Genomic DNA, 17,719 nt, shown 5'->3' with positions numbered 1-17,719 from the left:
ATGCAAAAGAAAGCTAAAAACAATAAGCGGTCATACTGAAACTGGCAGTTAAGCCAGAACCAGGATTGCCCTACCCCTTTGTAGGGTGGATAGTACCCGACACACCTGCAGAGTTTCAGCCTCCTAGCTTTTTCCCTCTTGGAGAAAAACAACTTTCCAGAGGTATTTTTTCTCTATGCAGAAACATGCTTGAAATGCAAAAAGAAAGCTAAAAACAATAAACGGTCATACTGAAACTGGCAGTTAAGCCAGAACCAGGATTGCCCTACCCCTTTGTAGGGTGGATAGTACCCGACACACCTGCAGAGTTTCAGCCTGCTAGCTTTTTCCCTCTTGGAGAAAAACAACTTTCCATGGGTATTTTTCTCTATGCAAAAACATGCTTGAAATGCATAGGGAAAGCTAAAAACAATAAACGGTCATACTGAAACTGGCAGTTAAGCCAGAACCAGGATTGCCCTACCCCTTTATAGGGTGGATAGTACCCTACACACCTGCAGAGTTTCAGCCTCCTAGCTTTTTCCCTCTTGGAGAAAAACAACTTTCCAGAGGTATTTTTTTCTCTATGCAGAAACATGCTTGAAATGCAAAAAGAAAGCTAAAAACAATAAACGGTCATACTGAAACTGGCAGTTAAGCCAGAACCAGGATTGCCCTACCAATTTGTAGGGTGGATAGTACCCTACACACCTGCAGAGTTTCAGCCTCCTAGCTTTTTCCCTCTTGGAGAAAAACAACTTTCCATGGGTATTTTTCTCTATGCAAAAACATGCTTGAAATGCATAGGGAAAGCTAAAAACAATAAACGGTCATACTGAAACTGGCAGTTAAGCCAGAACCAGGATTGCCCTACCCCTTTATAGGGTGGATAGTACCCTACACACCTGCAGAGTTTCAGCCTCCTAGCTTTTTCCCTCTTGGAGAAAAACAACTTTCCAGAGGTATTTTTTTCTCTATGCAGAAACATGCTTGAAATGCAAAAAGAAAGCTAAAAACAATAAACGGTCATACTGAAACTGGCAGTTAAGCCAGAACCAGGATTGCCCTACCCCTTTGTAGGGTGGATAGTACCCGACACACCTGCAGAGTCAGCCTGCTAGCTTTTTCCCTCTTGGAGAAAAACAACTTTCCATGGGTATTTTTCTCTATGCAAAAACATGCTTGAAATGCATAGGGAAAGCTAAAAACAATAAACGGTCATACTGAAACTGGCAGTTAAGCCAGAACCAGGATTGCCCTACCCCTTTGTAGGGGGGGTTGTACCCTACACACCTGCACAGTTTCAGCCTCCTAGCTTTTTCCCCTTGGAGAAAAACAACTTTCCATAGGTATTTTTTCTCTATGCAAAAACATGCTTGAAATGCATAGGGAAAGCTAAAAACAATAAACGGTCATACTGAAACTGGCAGTTAAGCCAGAACCAGGATTGCCCTTCCCCTTTGTAGGGTGGATAGTACCCTACACACCTGCAGAGTTTCAGCCTCCTAGCTTTTTCCCTCTTGGAGAAAAACAACTTTCCATGGGTATTTTTTCTCTATGCAAAAACATGCTTGAAATGCATAGGGAAAGCTAAAAACAATAAACGGTCATACTGAAACTGGCAGTTAAGCCAGAACCAGGATTGCCCTACCCCTTTATAGGGTGGATAGTACCCTACAAACCTGCAGAGTTTCAGCCTCCTAGCTTTTTCCCTCTTGGAGAAAAACAACTTACCAGAGGTATTTTTTTTCTCTATGCAGAAACATGCTTGAAATGAAAAAAGAAAGCTAAAAACAATAAACGGTCATACTGAAACTGGCAGTTAAGCCAGAACCAGGATTGCCCTACCACTTTATAGGGTGGATTGTATCCTACACACCTGCAGAGTTTCAGCCTCCTAGCTTTTTCCCTCTTGGAGAAAAACAACTTTCCAGAGGTATTTTTTCTCTATGCAGAAACATGCTTGAAATGAAAAAAGAAAGCTAAAAACAATAAACGGTCATACTGAAACTGGCAGTTAAGCCAGAACCAGGATTGCCCTACCCCTTTGTAGGGTGGATTGTACCCTACACACCTGCAGAGTTTCAGCCTCCTAGCTTTTTCCCTCTTGGAGAAAAACAACTTTCCATAGGTATTTTTCTCTATGCAAAAACATGCTTGAAATGCATAGGGAAAGCTAAAAACAATAAACGGTCATTTGGAAACTGGCAGTTAAGCCAGAACCAGGATTGCCCTACCCCTTTGTAGGGTGGATTGTACCCTACACACCTGCAGAGTTTCAGCCTCCTAGCTTTTTCCCTCTTGGAGAAAAACAACTTTCCATGGGTATTTTTCTCTATGCAAAAACATGCTTGAAATGCATAGGGAAAGCTAAAAACAATAAATGGTCATACTGAAACTGGCAGTTAAGCCAGAACCAGGATTGCCCTTCCCTTTGTAGGGTGGATAGTACCCTACACACCTGCAGAGTTTTAGCCTCCTAGCTTTTTCCCTCTTGGAGAAAAACAACTTTCCATGGGTATTTTTTCTCTATGCAAAAACATGCTTGAAATGCATAGGGAGTGAAATCCACTTTATTGTTAAACAAATTCAATCAAGTTTAATACAAAGTCCTCTCAGACCAAAAGTCAAAGCGATTACTTAATACATAAACTAGAGCACGCACTTAGGAACTACAAAGGAATAACCTACAGTGTAATTGTGGTGTGAGGGAAGCCCTCACAAAGCAAACAAATTAACAAATAGCACCTGTAGTACGAAGAAAGGTCCCATACTCGTAAAGTCCAAACACAGTAAAATTAGTGCAAACAACACAATCCAAAGAAAGGCCGAAGCCAGAGTTCCTGGAAGCAATAAAGACAATAAAAAATATACATAGCCAAAATAAAAACACAAACATAAAACCTTCTAGCCAAGCATGATAAGAAAGCCAAATGGCCAATAAACTAAAGTCATCCTGGGTCATGCTCCCTCGGGGCCACTTTCGGAAGTTTCTCTAACGAACGAGACCTTCGGGACGTTTTCACACGGGCGGACTTCTCTTTACGTGTTACTTTCGTCCATCCAGCATCCGAATCAGGCTGTGTGGGGGAATCGGCAGCCGCCGAATCCGCAGTGTCCAATTGGATAAGGGAGGCCTCTGCTTCCTCCGGCAATGGGGTGGCAGTAACTCGCTCAGAATCCTGAGTTTGGCATATCACGTCCAAGAAGCGAGGTGGGCGTTCCTCAGCCGAGCCCGACTGGAGGACACGTGTAGGGATTTGGGCAGCGTCAGGAGCTGCAGGACCTTCCGGGGTTGGTTGAGTAATAATCGAGTCTGCCGGTACATCTGAATCAAGTTGCGCACTAGCCGAGACAGGTCTCTCGATATCAGGACAGACCTCTGACGGGGAGGTCACCACCGAGGCTCCTTCTCCTGGAACATAAGGAGATAATAGTTCATCACAATCTTTCCAATGATGTTTTCCAGCACAGAGTGCACAACTCGTGGGGCATTCCCGGGCGAAGTGATTACGATCCCCGCACCGGGAGCAGCGACGTAAGGGGCAATCAGAAACTAGGTGCTCAAAAGTTCCACAAAAATAGCACGTCTTGGGCTGTCCAGCATACCGGATGACTCCTCTCTGCCCCATTATGAAACATACCCCGGGTAAGTGAACCGGGCCGGTGTCATCCAATTTGAAGTCTACCCACACTATCCAGCCGGTGTCCCAGACTCCACCCGCCTTTGGGTCCCTGGACTTCTCGATAGAAATGACCTTATCAACAAATTTGGACAGGTAGCGGTCGATCCCGATAGGATCCACATATGTGGACCGGAACTGCAGAGTGATCTTTCGACGAAAACGAACATCCGCCTTTTTTATAGAAAAGTCCATAACAGTGGGGAGATCTCCGTGGGCCAGAAAAGCCGATTGGAAGCGAAGAGCAGCCGCCTGAGTTTCAAAAACGACCTCTAAATGAGACTCTCTTCCCCAGTGCGTTAGGGCGCACAAATCGTTTAAGGGAACGCCCAATGGCCGTAACACCTTCGTCCATACCTCCTCCCTGCTGGTCGGTAGCCCAGATTTCTTCTGTAGTGTCACTGAAGGACGTTGCATAAGGCGGACTCGCGGCGGAGGTGGGGTGACATCATCCTCCACGCCAGTAGCCACCACCCCAGCATATGTTGAGGTTCGGGCCGCACCCGGTGGTCGATCCTCTATTCCACCTGGTCGTTGTCGCGGGTCCGGCGGTGGCGGGGCAGCTTCTAGTATTACCCGCCGGTGCTTCGACTGTCTGTCCGACTCAACTTCAGAGGACTGGTGGTCTTCCTCCCCTCTTCAATGCCATCGCTCGACTACCGCCCAGCGGTGGTGGCACCCTCTGCGGCCGCGGACGCGGTCGGGTATTAAGTTCCAGCTGATGGGTGGTGGATAGGACGGGATCCGGCTGGCCCGGTGGAGGAGTTGACTCCGAGTCCCCGAGGAGATCCTGCCCCAGCCGTTCGCTGTGTTCCGGCACCCTTTCTGGGCAACTAGAATCTTCAAAACCATCAGCACTACTCCATGTGACGCCATACTCCTTGTAGGCTCGTTGCTCCAAAGCTTGAAGTTCTGCAAAAAGGGCGGGATCCCAACTACCCATTGAGGAAAATCCCGACTGGCGACCTTCCGCCCCGCCCAACGGGGTTTGCTGTGTCCCTGGAATCTTCCGGGAGGCAGGCAAGGAGCCTTCCGGCGGTGTCCCGAATAAATCCTGCGAAGTCCCGGACGCCTGTGAAAAACCGGCGTCTGACGCGACCACTAACTGTCCCTGGGAAGGCCTGGGCGGGGTCGCACTCGTGCCCCCCAACCTGGAGGGTGCCTCCTCATCACGGCCTGGAGCTTCTCGGCACATCCTGCCGCCTTCGGCATCCTTGGAGGCATCTGCTCCCACTGGAGCATGTCCCGAAGCAGTTAGAATTGCTATGGAAGGTCTCATCGGCTGCCCCGGCATCTGGTTGACCTGCCCCTTACCTTTGGGGATGGCCCCCGTGTTGACCTGCGCCTCCGTGATGCCGCCGTGACTTCGGAGCGTTGTTTCCACCATTTCCGGCAGTTTTCGGCTCCCTCGGGCAGTAGAAGTGGTCGCCTGGCTTCCCTGTGCGTTTGCGAGGTCGTCGCGCGTCGCTATGATGTCATCCCATCGTCGTTGCGTCACTTCCGGTTTTCGCGGCAAATTTCGGCATTCCGAAGCTCCCGATAAGGTCGTCTGGTTCCCGCTAGGTGCGCGCTCGTCTCGCCAGTCCGTAGAACTTTCTCCCATCTTTCTAGGTCCCTCCAAAGTCGAGATATCAGTTAGTTTCGTTTTTAACTCATTTCCTGATTTACGCGATGTTGGCGACCATCCAGGCGGCAATTCCGGACAAAAGGGCGTCGATTGAAGGATCTGTGGACATCGACTTGGTGGTGGGAGCCCCTCCGACCACCGGAGTTCCTGATATTCCCCCCAGATGCGTCGGGTAAGGTCGTAATCTTCGTCCAGGCTTGGTGGGCCTGTTTTCTCCATTTCTTCAGCCCAATCAAAGATAGAATGGATTTGCAGGTCTCGGTCCGACTTTCGAAGCCCTGAAGCAGTCCACTTATCGTCCTGGCACCTTCCCATCACTGAATCCACACTCGCATTTCGGTTTTCCTCGGATTCTTCCATGGTTTCTGGCTCGAGATCTTCAGCTGTTGCAGCAGCAGTTGAAAACACATCCTCCTCCATAGGGAAAGCTAAAAACAATAAACGGTCATACTGAAACTGGCAGTTAAGCCAGAACCAGGATTGCCCTACCCCTTTATAGGGTGGATAGTACCCTACATACCTGCAGAGTTTCAGCCTCCTAGCTTTTTCCCTCTTGGAGAAAAACAACGTTCCAGAGGTATTTTTTTCTCTATGCAGAAACATGCTTCAAATGAAAAAAGAAAGCTAAAAACAATAAACGGTCATACTGAAACTGGCAGTTAAGCCAGAACCAGGATTGTCCTACCCCTTTGTAGGGTGAATAGTACCCTACACACCTGCAGAGTTTCAGCCTCCTAGCTTTTTCCCTCTTGGAGAAAAACAACTTTCCATGGGTATTTTTTCTCTATGCAAAAACATGCTTGAAATGCAAAAAGAAAGCTAAAAAAATAAACGGTCATACTGAAACTGGCAGTTAAGCCAGAACCAGGATTGCCCTACCCCTTTGTAGGGTGGGTTGTACCCTACACACCTGCAGAGTTTCAGCCTCCTAGCTTTTTCCCCCTTGGAGAAAAACAACTTTCCATAGGTATTTTTTCTCTATGCAAAAACATGCTTGAAATGCATAAGGAAAGCTAAAAACAATAAACGGTCATACTGAAACTGGCAGTTAAGCAAGAACCAGGATTGCCCTTCCCCTTTGTAGGGTGGATAGTACCCTACACACCTGCAGAGTTTCAGCCTCCTAGCTTTTTCCCTCTTGGAGAAAAACAACTTTCCATGGGTATTTTTCTCTATGCAAAACATGCTTGAAATGCATAGGGAAAGCTAAAAACAATAAACATTCATACTGAAACTGGCAGTTAAGCCAGAACCAGGATTGCCCTACCCCTTTATAGGGTGGATAGTACCCTACAAACCTGCAGAGTTTCAGCCTCCTAGCTTTTTCCCTCTTGGAGAAAAACAACTTACCAGAGGTATTTTTTTTCTCTATGCAGAAACATGCTTGAAATGAAAAAAGAAAGCTAAAAACAATAAACGGTCATACTGAAACTGGCAGTTAAGCCAGAACCAGGATTGCCCTACCCCTTTGTAGGGTGGATAGTACCCTACACACCTGCAGAGTTTCAGCCTCCTAGCTTTTTCCCTCTTGGAGAAAAACAACTTCCCATGGGTATTTTTTCTCTATGCAGAAACATGCTTGAAATGCATAGGGAAAGCTAAAAACAATAAACGGTCATACTGAAACTGGCAGTTAAGCCAGAACCAGGATTACCCTACACACCTGCAGAGTTTCAACCTCCTAGCTTTTTCCCTCTTGGAGAAAAACAACTTTCCAGGGTTATTTTTCTCTATGCAAAACATGCTTGAAATGCATAGGGAAAGCTAAAAACAATAAACGGTCATACTGAAACTGGCAGTTAAGCCAGAACCAGGATTGCCCTACCCCTTTATAGGGTGGATAGTACCCTACACACCTGCAGAGTTTCAGCCTCCTAGCTTTTTCCCTCTTGGAGAAAAACAACTTTCCAGAGGTATTTTTTCTCTATGCAGAAACATGCTTGAAATGCAAAAAGAAAGCTAAAAACAATAAACGGTCATACTGAAACTGGCAGTTAAGCCAGAACCAGGATTGCCCTACCCATTTGTTGGGCGGATTGTACCCTACACACCTGCAGAGTTTCAGCCTCCTAGCTTTTTCCCTCTTGGAGAAAAACAACTTTCCATGGGTATTTTTTCTCTATGCAAAAACATGCTTGAAATGCATAGGGAAAGCTAAAAACAATAAACGGTCATACTGAGATTGGCAGTTGAGCCAGACCCAGGATTCCCCTACCCCTTTGTAGGGTGGATTGTACCCTACACACCTGCAGAGTTTCAGCCTCCTAGCTTTTTCCCTCTTGGAGAAAAACAACTTTCCACAGGTATTTTTTTCTCTATGCAGAAACATGCTTGAAATGCAAAAAGAAAGCTAAAAACAATAAAAGGTCATACTGAAACTGGCAGTTAAGCCAGAACCAGGATTGCCCTACCCTTTGTAGGCTAGATAGTACCGACACACCTGCAGAGTTTCAGCCTCCTAGCTTTTTCCCTCTTGGAGAAAAACAACTTTCCACAGGTATTTTTCTCTATGCAAAAACATGCTTGAAATGCATAGGGAAAGCTAAAAACAATAAACGGTCATACTGAAACTGGCAGTTAAGCCAGAACCAGGATTGCCCTACCCCTTTATAGGGTGGATAGTACCCTACACACCTGCAGAGTTTCAGCCTCCTAGCTTTTTCCCTCTTGGAGAAAAACAACTTTCCAGAGGTATTTTTTCTCTATGCAGAAACATGCTTGAAATGAAAAAAGAAAGCTAAAAACAATAAACGGTCATACTGAAACTGGCAGTTAAGCCAGAACCAGGATTGTCCTACCCCTTTGTAGGGTGAATAGTACCCTACACACCTGCAGAGTTTCAGCCTCCTAGCTTTTTCCCTCTTGGAGAAAAACAACTTTCCATGGGTATTTTTTCTCTATGCAAAAACATGCTTGAAATGCAAAAAGAAAGTTAAAAACAATAAACGGTCATACTGAAACTGGCAGTTAAGCCAGAACCAGGATTGCCCTGCCCCTTTGTAGGGTGGATTGTACCCTACACACCTGCAGAGTTTTAGCCTCCTAGCTTTTTCCCCCTTGGAGAAAAACAACTTTCCATAGGTATTTTTTCTCTATGCAAAAACATGCTTGAAATGCATAGGGAAAGCTAAAAACAATAAACGGTCATTTGGAAACTGGCAGTTAAGCCAGAACCAGGATTGCCCTACCCCTTTGTAGGGTGGATTGTACCCTACACACCTGCAGAGTTTCAGCCTCCTAGCTTTTTCCCTCTTGGAGAAAAACAACTTTCCACAGGTATTTTTCTCTATGCAGAAACATGCTTGAAATGCATAGGGAAAGCTAAAAACAATAAACGGTCATACTGAGATTGGCAGTTGAGCCAGACCCAGGATTTCCCTACCCCTTTGTAGGGTGGATTGTACCCTACACACCTGCAGAGATTCAGCCTCCTAGCTTTTTCCCTCTTGGAGAAAAACAACTTTCCACAGGTATTTTTTCTCTATGCAGAAACATGCTTGAAATGCAAAAAGAAAGCTAAAACAATAAACGGTCATACTGAAACTGGCAGTTAAGCCAGAACCAGGATTGCCCTACCCCTTTGTAGGGTGGATAGTACCCGACACACCTGCAGAGTTTCAGCCTCCTAGCTTTTTCCCTCTTGGAGAAAAACAACTTTCCAGAGGTATTTTTTTCTCTATGGAGAAACATGCTTGAAATGCAAAAAGAAAGCTAAAAACAATAAACGGTCATACTGAAACTGGCAGTTAAGCCAGAACCAGGATTGCCCTACCCCTTTGTAGGGTGGATAGTACCCGACACACCTGCAGAGTTTCAGCCTGCTAGCTTTTTCCCTCTTGGAGAAAAATAACTTTCCATGGGTATTTTTTCTCTATGCTAAAACATGCTTGAAATGCATAGGGAAAGCTAAAACAATAAACGGTCATACTGAAACTGGCAGTTAAGCCAGAACCAGGATTGCCCTACCCCTTTATAGGGTGGATAGTACCCTACACACCTGCAGAGTTTCAGCCTCCTAGCCTCTAGGCGTCAAATATTGCTTGTTCATATTTGCATTAATAATTCTAAAACCATGCTACATACAAGGTGTCAGAATATTTTATCTTGAAGCATACATGATGGCAAACACAACTGTATTGATATATGACCTCTGTCAATTAGTATTTGTTAGAATTGTAAGGTGATAACTTCATTTTTTAAAGGCTGAAGCCACACCCACTTGGAGTTAAAGGTACACACTTAAAAGAGCTCTACTGGAGGGAATGAGTTAATAGAATCTCCTGATTCACCATGTAATACACCTTTATTTCCTGTAAAAAAAGCAAACGGGGAATGGTGTATGGTTCAAGACTTACAAGCAGTAAATAATGCAGTTATACCCAGGGCACCAACGGTGCCAGATCCACACACCTTACTGAATGATTTAAAGCCAGAACAGAAATATTTTTCAGTGGTAGACATAAGTAATGCATTTTTCTCGATACCGATACACCCTGACAGCCAATATTGGTTTGCATTTACATTTCAGGGAAAGCGGTACACATATACCAGATTTAAATCAGCAGAAAATCATGGGAAAGATGGTCAGCAGATGATGATGAAAAGGTGGTAATCCGTTACGTCAGCATGGTAGGACAGGATTAATTTGATAACCTATAAAAATGAATGCATTTCCTGTTTCTGGTTAGACAAACTCTGTGTTAGCACGTTTTTGTCTCCTTGCTGCAAGATTAAAGTGCCTTAACCTGAACCTACCGTGTTTTGATAATTTTTAAAGTATATTTTTCCTTTAACAGTATGATGTGCATTTTCTCTCTGATTTCCACTGTTTGTATGGAGCATGAGATATATTTTAGATAGACAAACTCTAGCCATCCCAAGAGTCAACTATGAATTCAACCAGAAGGTAGACAGGTCACTGCAGTGCTTTTGTGAAGCCATACAGTATTGGTTTGGGATTTATTTATTTGTATTTGTTTTCTGGGGTAGATTACCGATCTCCATGGACCTTTTTCAAACTCAGTCCAGGAGCAGTGTCTGGTTAAGTGACTTGCTCATTGTCACACAGCTAGGAAATAGAAGCTGAAAGAATCAAACCTTGCACCACTGGACCACAGGAAACAGCTCATTAACAGGTCCTTAATGCTCTAAGCCAACTGCACATATTTATTGCTGCAAATGCTTCATATGGGAAGATTTAATTTGAGTTATTGTTTATTTTTTAGCAGTGATTTTTGCTATAGCTTGTAAGAGCAAGATAGATTGCAGACAGGAAAATTTATTTTCATTTGTATTTTTTTTTACCTCTGATTTTCACTGTTTGGGGGAAATGTGTAGATTGTAGAGGAATATTTATTTTTATTTATATTTTATTTTTTACCTCTGATGTTCACTGTTTGTTAGACAAAAGGGATAGATTTTGGACAGGAACTCTCATCATCCAAAGAGGCCTACTCAGCTATAAAGTTACACAGACTATAGAGATTACAGTCTAGAGCATATCTAAGACAATACAATGTTGGCCTATGCTTTATTATGCAATTGCTTGGTAAGAAAATAGTTATTTTGATTTATATGTTATTCTATTTGTTTGAAGAAAGGTATATATTTCACACAGCTATACTCATTCCTTGAGGATTAGACAACCATAAACTCACACAGACTGTACACAGCAGACTGCAGAGCTTATCAAAAACCACGTGTCCTGGTTTGTGATTTTTTTTGTGAAACTGGTAAGTAAAAGAAGATTTATTTTGATTTCTATTTTATTTTTTGCCTCTGAGTTTCATTGATTGTTGGAAGAAAGCTATAGATTTCAGATACAAAGATTTATTTTAATTTATATTTATATTTTATTTTAGCTTTGATTTTCACTATTTATTAGAAGAAATATATAGATAATGTTGTTGTGTCTTTAGGCTTTTCCCGGTTAGGGGTTGTCACAGCGGAACTCCGGTCCACTAATGATTGGCAGTAGATTTTTATGTGCCGAGTTGCCGGCTCTGACGCACAACCTTCAACGAAGGTACGCCCATTCACGCATGTCTCCACACAGAAGACGCTCTAGCTGAGAATCGAACAGGACAAGGTCTTACTGTGAGGTGACAATGCTACCACAGCACCACCACCGCAGTAGAAGAAATATATAGATAATAGAAAGGAATATTTATTTTGACGTCTATTTTATCTTTTAAAACTGAATTTCAATGTCTATTTAAATAAAAATGTAGATTTTAGACAGGCAAACTCTTGCGATCCAAAAGTGCCTTGCCAGCTGTAAATTCTCACAGACTGGAGCCAGGATACTCAAGAGCTTGTCTGAAACCAAACAGTGTTGCTTTGTGATGTATTGTGAAACTGCTTGAAAGAGATGATTAATTTTGATTTATATTTTATTTTTAACTCTATTTTTCACCGGGTCTATGTTAAATCATCGAACACTTAAAAAAGCGAACGATGATTTATTGAACCCATGTAAGCAAAAGCTTACAATCTTGAATGCTTAGAACAGCGATTTTTTTCCAAGAGAAAAAAAATCTCTGTTCCGCAAAAAAAAAAAAAAATTAAAACATTACATAAAGTGGGGATCTGTGCCCCCCACACCCCATCTACTTAAATATACCAACTCTGAGGTCACACTACAGTCACAAAAATGGCAAAGTAATGGAAGCGGCCAAGTAATTTCTTTCCTAGGGAAAGAATTTGCTTATATGCCGTTTCGCTATTTTGCCTTTTCGTGCTTTCAAGTTCGATCAAGATGCATTCAAAAGAATGCATATTCAATCATTTAATAGGAACCCTTTTTCACCATCTGTTGGAAAAAAGGTATTTTTTTACAGGTATACATTGCAGATAGGAAGATTCATTTTCATTTATTTTATTTTTTATTTCTAATTTTCACTATTGTTGGAAGAAAGGGATTGAGTTTGGACAGACAAACTCTAGTCATTCCAATAAGCCAGCTCAGCTATACATTCATAGAGACTATAGACAGCATACTCCAGAGCTTATCTAAAACATGCAATATTTGTTTGAGATTTATTGTGCAACTACATGGTAAGAAAATATTTATTTTGGTTTATATTTTACTCTAACTCTGATTTTCTCAGTTTGGTAGGAAAAAGGCATAGATTTCAGATAGGCAAACTCTACACATCCGAAGGGGTATGGTCAGCCATAAATTCACACATACTGTAGACAACACATTCTAGGGCTTATCTAAAAATTATACAGTGTTGGTTTGTGATTTACTCTGCATTTGTTTGGAAAGAAAAGATTTAGTTTGAGTTATATTTTATTTTTTACCTCTGATGTTTACTGCTTTTTGGAATAAAGGTACAGACTCTAGATAGGAAGATTTATTTTGATTGATATTTAATTGTTTTACATCTAATTTTCAGTGTTTGTTGAAAGGGATACATTTTAGACAGACAATTTCTAGTCTTCCCAAGGGACCTAGTCAGCTATAAATTCACAACGACTGCAGGCAGGACACTTCATAGCTTATCTGAAACCATTCATTACTGGCTTGGGATTTGAAAGAAAATATTTATTATTTTGATTTATATTTTATTTTTTACCTCTGATTTTCACAGTTGTTTTGAAGAAAGGGAGCAATATTTGATAATCTCTAGCAATCCCAAAGGACCTTGCAAACTATAAATTCACACAGAGTATATAAAGATCGATGCAATATTTTTCTGAAACCATTGAATGTTGGTTTGTGATTCATTGTGTAAATGCTTGGTAAGACAGTATTTATTTTGATTTATTTTATTTTTTACCATTGATTTTAACTGCTTGTTATAATTAAGGCAGTGATTGTAGACAAGACTGTAAGCAGGTCACTCCAGATTTTTTTCTGAAACTATAGTGTGTTTGTTTGTTTGTGATTCATTGTACAATTGCTTGGTAAGAGATTTATTTTGATTTGTTTATTTTTTTTACTGCTGATTTTCACTGTCCCTTGTAAGAAATGGATAGATTGTAGATAGGAAGGCTTATTTTCAGTTATATTTTATTTTCTACTTCTGAGTATTGGGATAGTCCAGAGCTTATCTAAAACCATGCATTGCTGGTTTTATGATTCATTGTGCAGTTGATTTATATATTTTGATTTATTTATTTTTTTCCTTTGATTTTGTTTGTTGAAAGAAGGGGATAGATTTTAGACAGACAAACTTTATCCATCCTAAGGGGTGTAATCAAGTATAAATTCACACAGACTGCAGACAGCACACTCCATAACACTTATCTAAACTAAAAAGTGCTGGCTTGTGATTTATTATGCAACTGCTTGGTAAGAGAAAATTTATTTTGATTTTATTTTTTACCACTGATTTTCACTGTTTGTTGGAAGAAAAGTATAAGTTATAAATAGGAAGATTTGTTTTCATTTATATTAAATAGGTTCATGGGTAAGTACTAGGCTAGGTGCCCTTATGGGCCATTTTAAGTCTCGCCAATGTAATTTTTAGTGCTGGAATTAACTTATCTCATTTGGTGTTAAAATGACCTTATTCATCCCAGGGTTGATAATTATATTTAACCCCTAATGTGAATAAATGGGATCATACCGTAGATAACTTGAGGGGTACCCATGCATGGGATAAAGCATTTGGGAGATACCTGTGTCAATTAGCAGTATAGGGTGTGGTCCTGGAGTACATTTTCTGTTTCCCATCCACATATTCAAGTTACTCTTGAATATGGACAGGGATGAGCTTTGTTTTATGTGGATGGAGAGTCCTCTGACAGATATACCTGTCCCTTCAAACAGTTCAGTTGATGTTGCAAAAGACATTTAGATCCCTAGACCACATATTTCTGATGCCATTTGACTTACAGATTTGCCTTAAATCAATCATTATTGGCTCAAATGATGCTTTGTATGCTAGACACATCACATCTCTTGGCAGTCTGTAGAATATAGAGTATAGAGACTGGGTTTGAGTCACTCTGTGCAGGATATATTGTTTAGGCCTTGTATCCTTTTAGTAAGGTATCTCTGCAGACATTCTAGTTGTTGCATGTGTCTGGACAGATAGATGTCAAAGGTGACAATATACTCAATGGTTAGCCCAATGACGACTGAGTAACGAGGGACTATGACATCCCTAGATCCAGACAAAATCTCATTGTTTCTAAGCTGTGCAAAATAGAAAGACTCTCTTATGACACTGGACACATCTTAGTTGAAAGTTAGATCACTATCCACATAAGTTCCCAAATTTCAAATAACTGGTTCAACTCTTAGGGGCATATTTTCATTGTGGTAGTTCCCTGGGATAAATAACATTCCAAAGGAGGCTATAATAATGCTTTTTGGCATTTAATTCTGCCCATGATTTTGGCATTAGCTATTTATGTGTGAAAATCCTTTCCACAGGATGGCAATTCAGTGAGAGCTCCTAGATTGCAGTCATCTGTGAAATTAGTCAGCCAGAGCCCATTGACATTGGCTTTTACTTCAATGGATCATAGGAAGTTACTAGGCTGTTGGCCCTGAGACCCTTACAAGCCTAGCCAAGAATTTAACCCATGTTCCAACATGTTAGCACCCTATACCACTGTCCAGCAGGGATACTTGTTGAATCCCAGGGATGTATTTTCTGTTTCCCATCCAGTTATCCAGGTTGCGCTTAAAAAGGTTGAATGAGGTACTCTGCTTTATATGGAAAGGGAGTCTATTCCACAAAAGGGGGAGTCTCTGCAACACAAATCCGTCCCAGCAACAAGTCCTATTGATGTCACAGACCAGGTTGAGGTCATGCTGTGGCTTACTTGAGTGGAGCTTGACTTGCAGATATGCACAGTCCCATCAGGGTGGAGTCTGAGATTGCTTTGTATGCCAGACAGAAGTCACCTCTGAGGAGTCTGTAGGAGACTGAGTAGATGGACAGGGCTTTTAGCCTATCTATGTAGGGTAGATGTTTGAGGCCCTGGATTCTCTGAGTGAGGAACCTCTGTGGCCTCTCCAGCTGCTGCATGTGCTTTGTGAGGTACATGCCGAAAGGGGCATTGTACTCAATATGGGTCTTATAAGGGAAGAGCACAGGGATGTTATGACCACCTTACCCCTGGATAAGATACCCTTACTAATGAAATGGGCCATGTAGAAAGCTTTCCATACAACAGAGGCAATATGGTGGTCAAAAGTCAGTTTGCTGCCAACCTGGGTGCCCAAGTCCCTCACGACTGATTGCGTGTTTAGTGCCTTATTATCAATGTGATAATTTGTGGGGATGTCACTCTCCTCAAAAGGGATGATGATGCATTTTTTGACAGTTTGAGGTCATGTTTCTGGCATCAGTCATTTTTTGGGTGAGACCCTCTTGGAGGATGTCCACATCACTAGGAGAATTGATGGTCCTCTGCAAACTTGGTTAGCCATAGCCCACTAGATTTGGTCTGCACCTCTGAGAAGTATATCCCAAACAGCAGAAGCCCCAAGATCCATCCCTGGGGTACACCACTTGTTATGGGTCTACTACTTTAGGTGGCTTCCCCTATTTTGACTAGGTGGGTTCTATCAGTGAGCCAGTTTGCTACCCATCTGGTAACATATTGATTGATGCCTAGTTGAGATAGTTTATCTATTATACCTGGGAGGGGAATAGTATCAAAGGCCTTGGCCAGATGAAGGTAGGTGGTGTGCACCATCTTCCCCCTAGTCTATGGCCTTGGTGACTGTCTCAAAGAAGTCGACCAAATTTAACAGGCATGACCTCCCACTTGACAAAACCAAACTGTATTGAATCAAGTGTCTGGAGGTTGCCAATGTCCTTGTTAATGAGGTCTATGATAATCTGCTCCATGGCCTTGCAGATCAGGCTAGTTAGGTCTATAATTTCCTGGATCAGTGGATGCTCCACCTTTGTGCAAAGGGATGACAGTAGCTGTCCCCCAGTCAGCTTGGACAAAGTCAGTACTCAGGCTTTGGTTGAATAGGGTGCCTAATGGTGCTGCAAGTTCCTGCCTGAGTTCATGTAAGATGCAGCCTAGGATGCTATCAGGTCCCATGGAGGCTGTATTTTTTGCCTTTGAGAGGGCAGTGATGACTTGCTCCCTAGAGATAAGGGGAGGGTACTGGGGATGGCCTGTTTTATGGATGGGGGCACAGAGGAGTGAAGTTTTCACTGAACCTGTCTGCCAGCAGGTTGGCTATATCTACAGGGTTTGTGTATGTGGCATCCTTGACCACCAGTTCTGAGCAGATCTGGGTGCTTCCCTTGAGATTGGGGCCATATGTGAACAAAACCTTATGACTGTATTTAGTAGATGTGGCCAGTTTGGACTCAACGTTTGCTTTGGAGGATTTCACTTCTGCTCTTTTTTGCTTGTTCAGGCTAAGGACATATTATTTCCAATTAGACACCTGCTCCTTCTTGGTTTTGGACAGCATTTTTTTCCTTTTATTATAGAGTTTATTTATTGTAGATGTCCACCAGACAGGTTTACTCTTTCTTCAGGAGGATGATTTTGTCCTGTCTGGTATTCCTGATTCCATGCAGCTATATAAATGCTTATATAGTACTTTGGTGTAGGTTTGGGCATATGTGCCAGTTCCTATGGAGGGGGTGGGGGCTGTGAAGCTGTTTATACATTCCCTCAGGAGGTTGTAATCAGAGTTGGAGAAGTTTTTTTTGTTTAACCCTAGCTAGGGAGGATTGGGGGAGATGGTGACTTTGAAAGTGACTGCTTTGTGGTCGGATCTTACAAAGGATGATGACACTGTAGGGATGCTGCAGTTGTTACTCATGTTGGCTAATACCAAGTCGAAGATATTTTCACCTCTTGTGAGGGTGTCAACCAACTGGTCCATGGGATTTGCATTGATGAAATCAAGGACTCTCTGGGCATTGGTATTTTGTCATGAATATTTCTTCCAATCTATGGTTGGATTTTTAAAGTCACCCAGGATCAGGGTAAAGGGTTGACTCTTGATAGATTCGAAGAGGTCCAGATAGGTGAAGTGGACATCTTGAGTCAGAGTTGGAGGCCTGTAGCTAGCTATGATTTGAATAGGGGTGAAAAGGTGTTTCCTGTGCATCATACTGGCTGACTAGCCTAAAGATGTGTATGTCTTTTATATATATTGCAACTCCACCTCCTTTTGGTTTTGCTGCCCATGGTTTTGGGGTCTGAATGAATGATAGGATGAGTAACCTGGTATAGCTGGGGTGCTCTCCACAGCTTTGAACCAGGTTTCTGTAACTGCACAAATGTCAGCTTCTTCCAGGGTTAAGAATGCCTGCAATGAATGCAGTTTCATGCTTAAACTCCTAGTGTTTAGCAGCATGACCTTTAATTTACATTTTGATTAAATTCTCATGTTGGTAGTTTTGACCTCATGGCATTGCCTAAAAAATACACTATGGGGGAGGGAAGAGCCTTTGCCAGGAGCCTGAAGCCCAAGGGAGACAGATGC

This window comes from Protopterus annectens, chromosome 1.part0, assembly GCF_019279795.1.
Source record: "Protopterus annectens isolate FY-2018-M chromosome 1.part0, PAN1.0, whole genome shotgun sequence".
Lineage (NCBI taxonomy): Eukaryota > Metazoa > Chordata > Ceratodontiformes > Protopteridae > Protopterus > Protopterus annectens.
The sequence above is the reverse complement of the archived record's forward strand: the minus strand, read 5'-3'. Positions refer to the sequence as shown.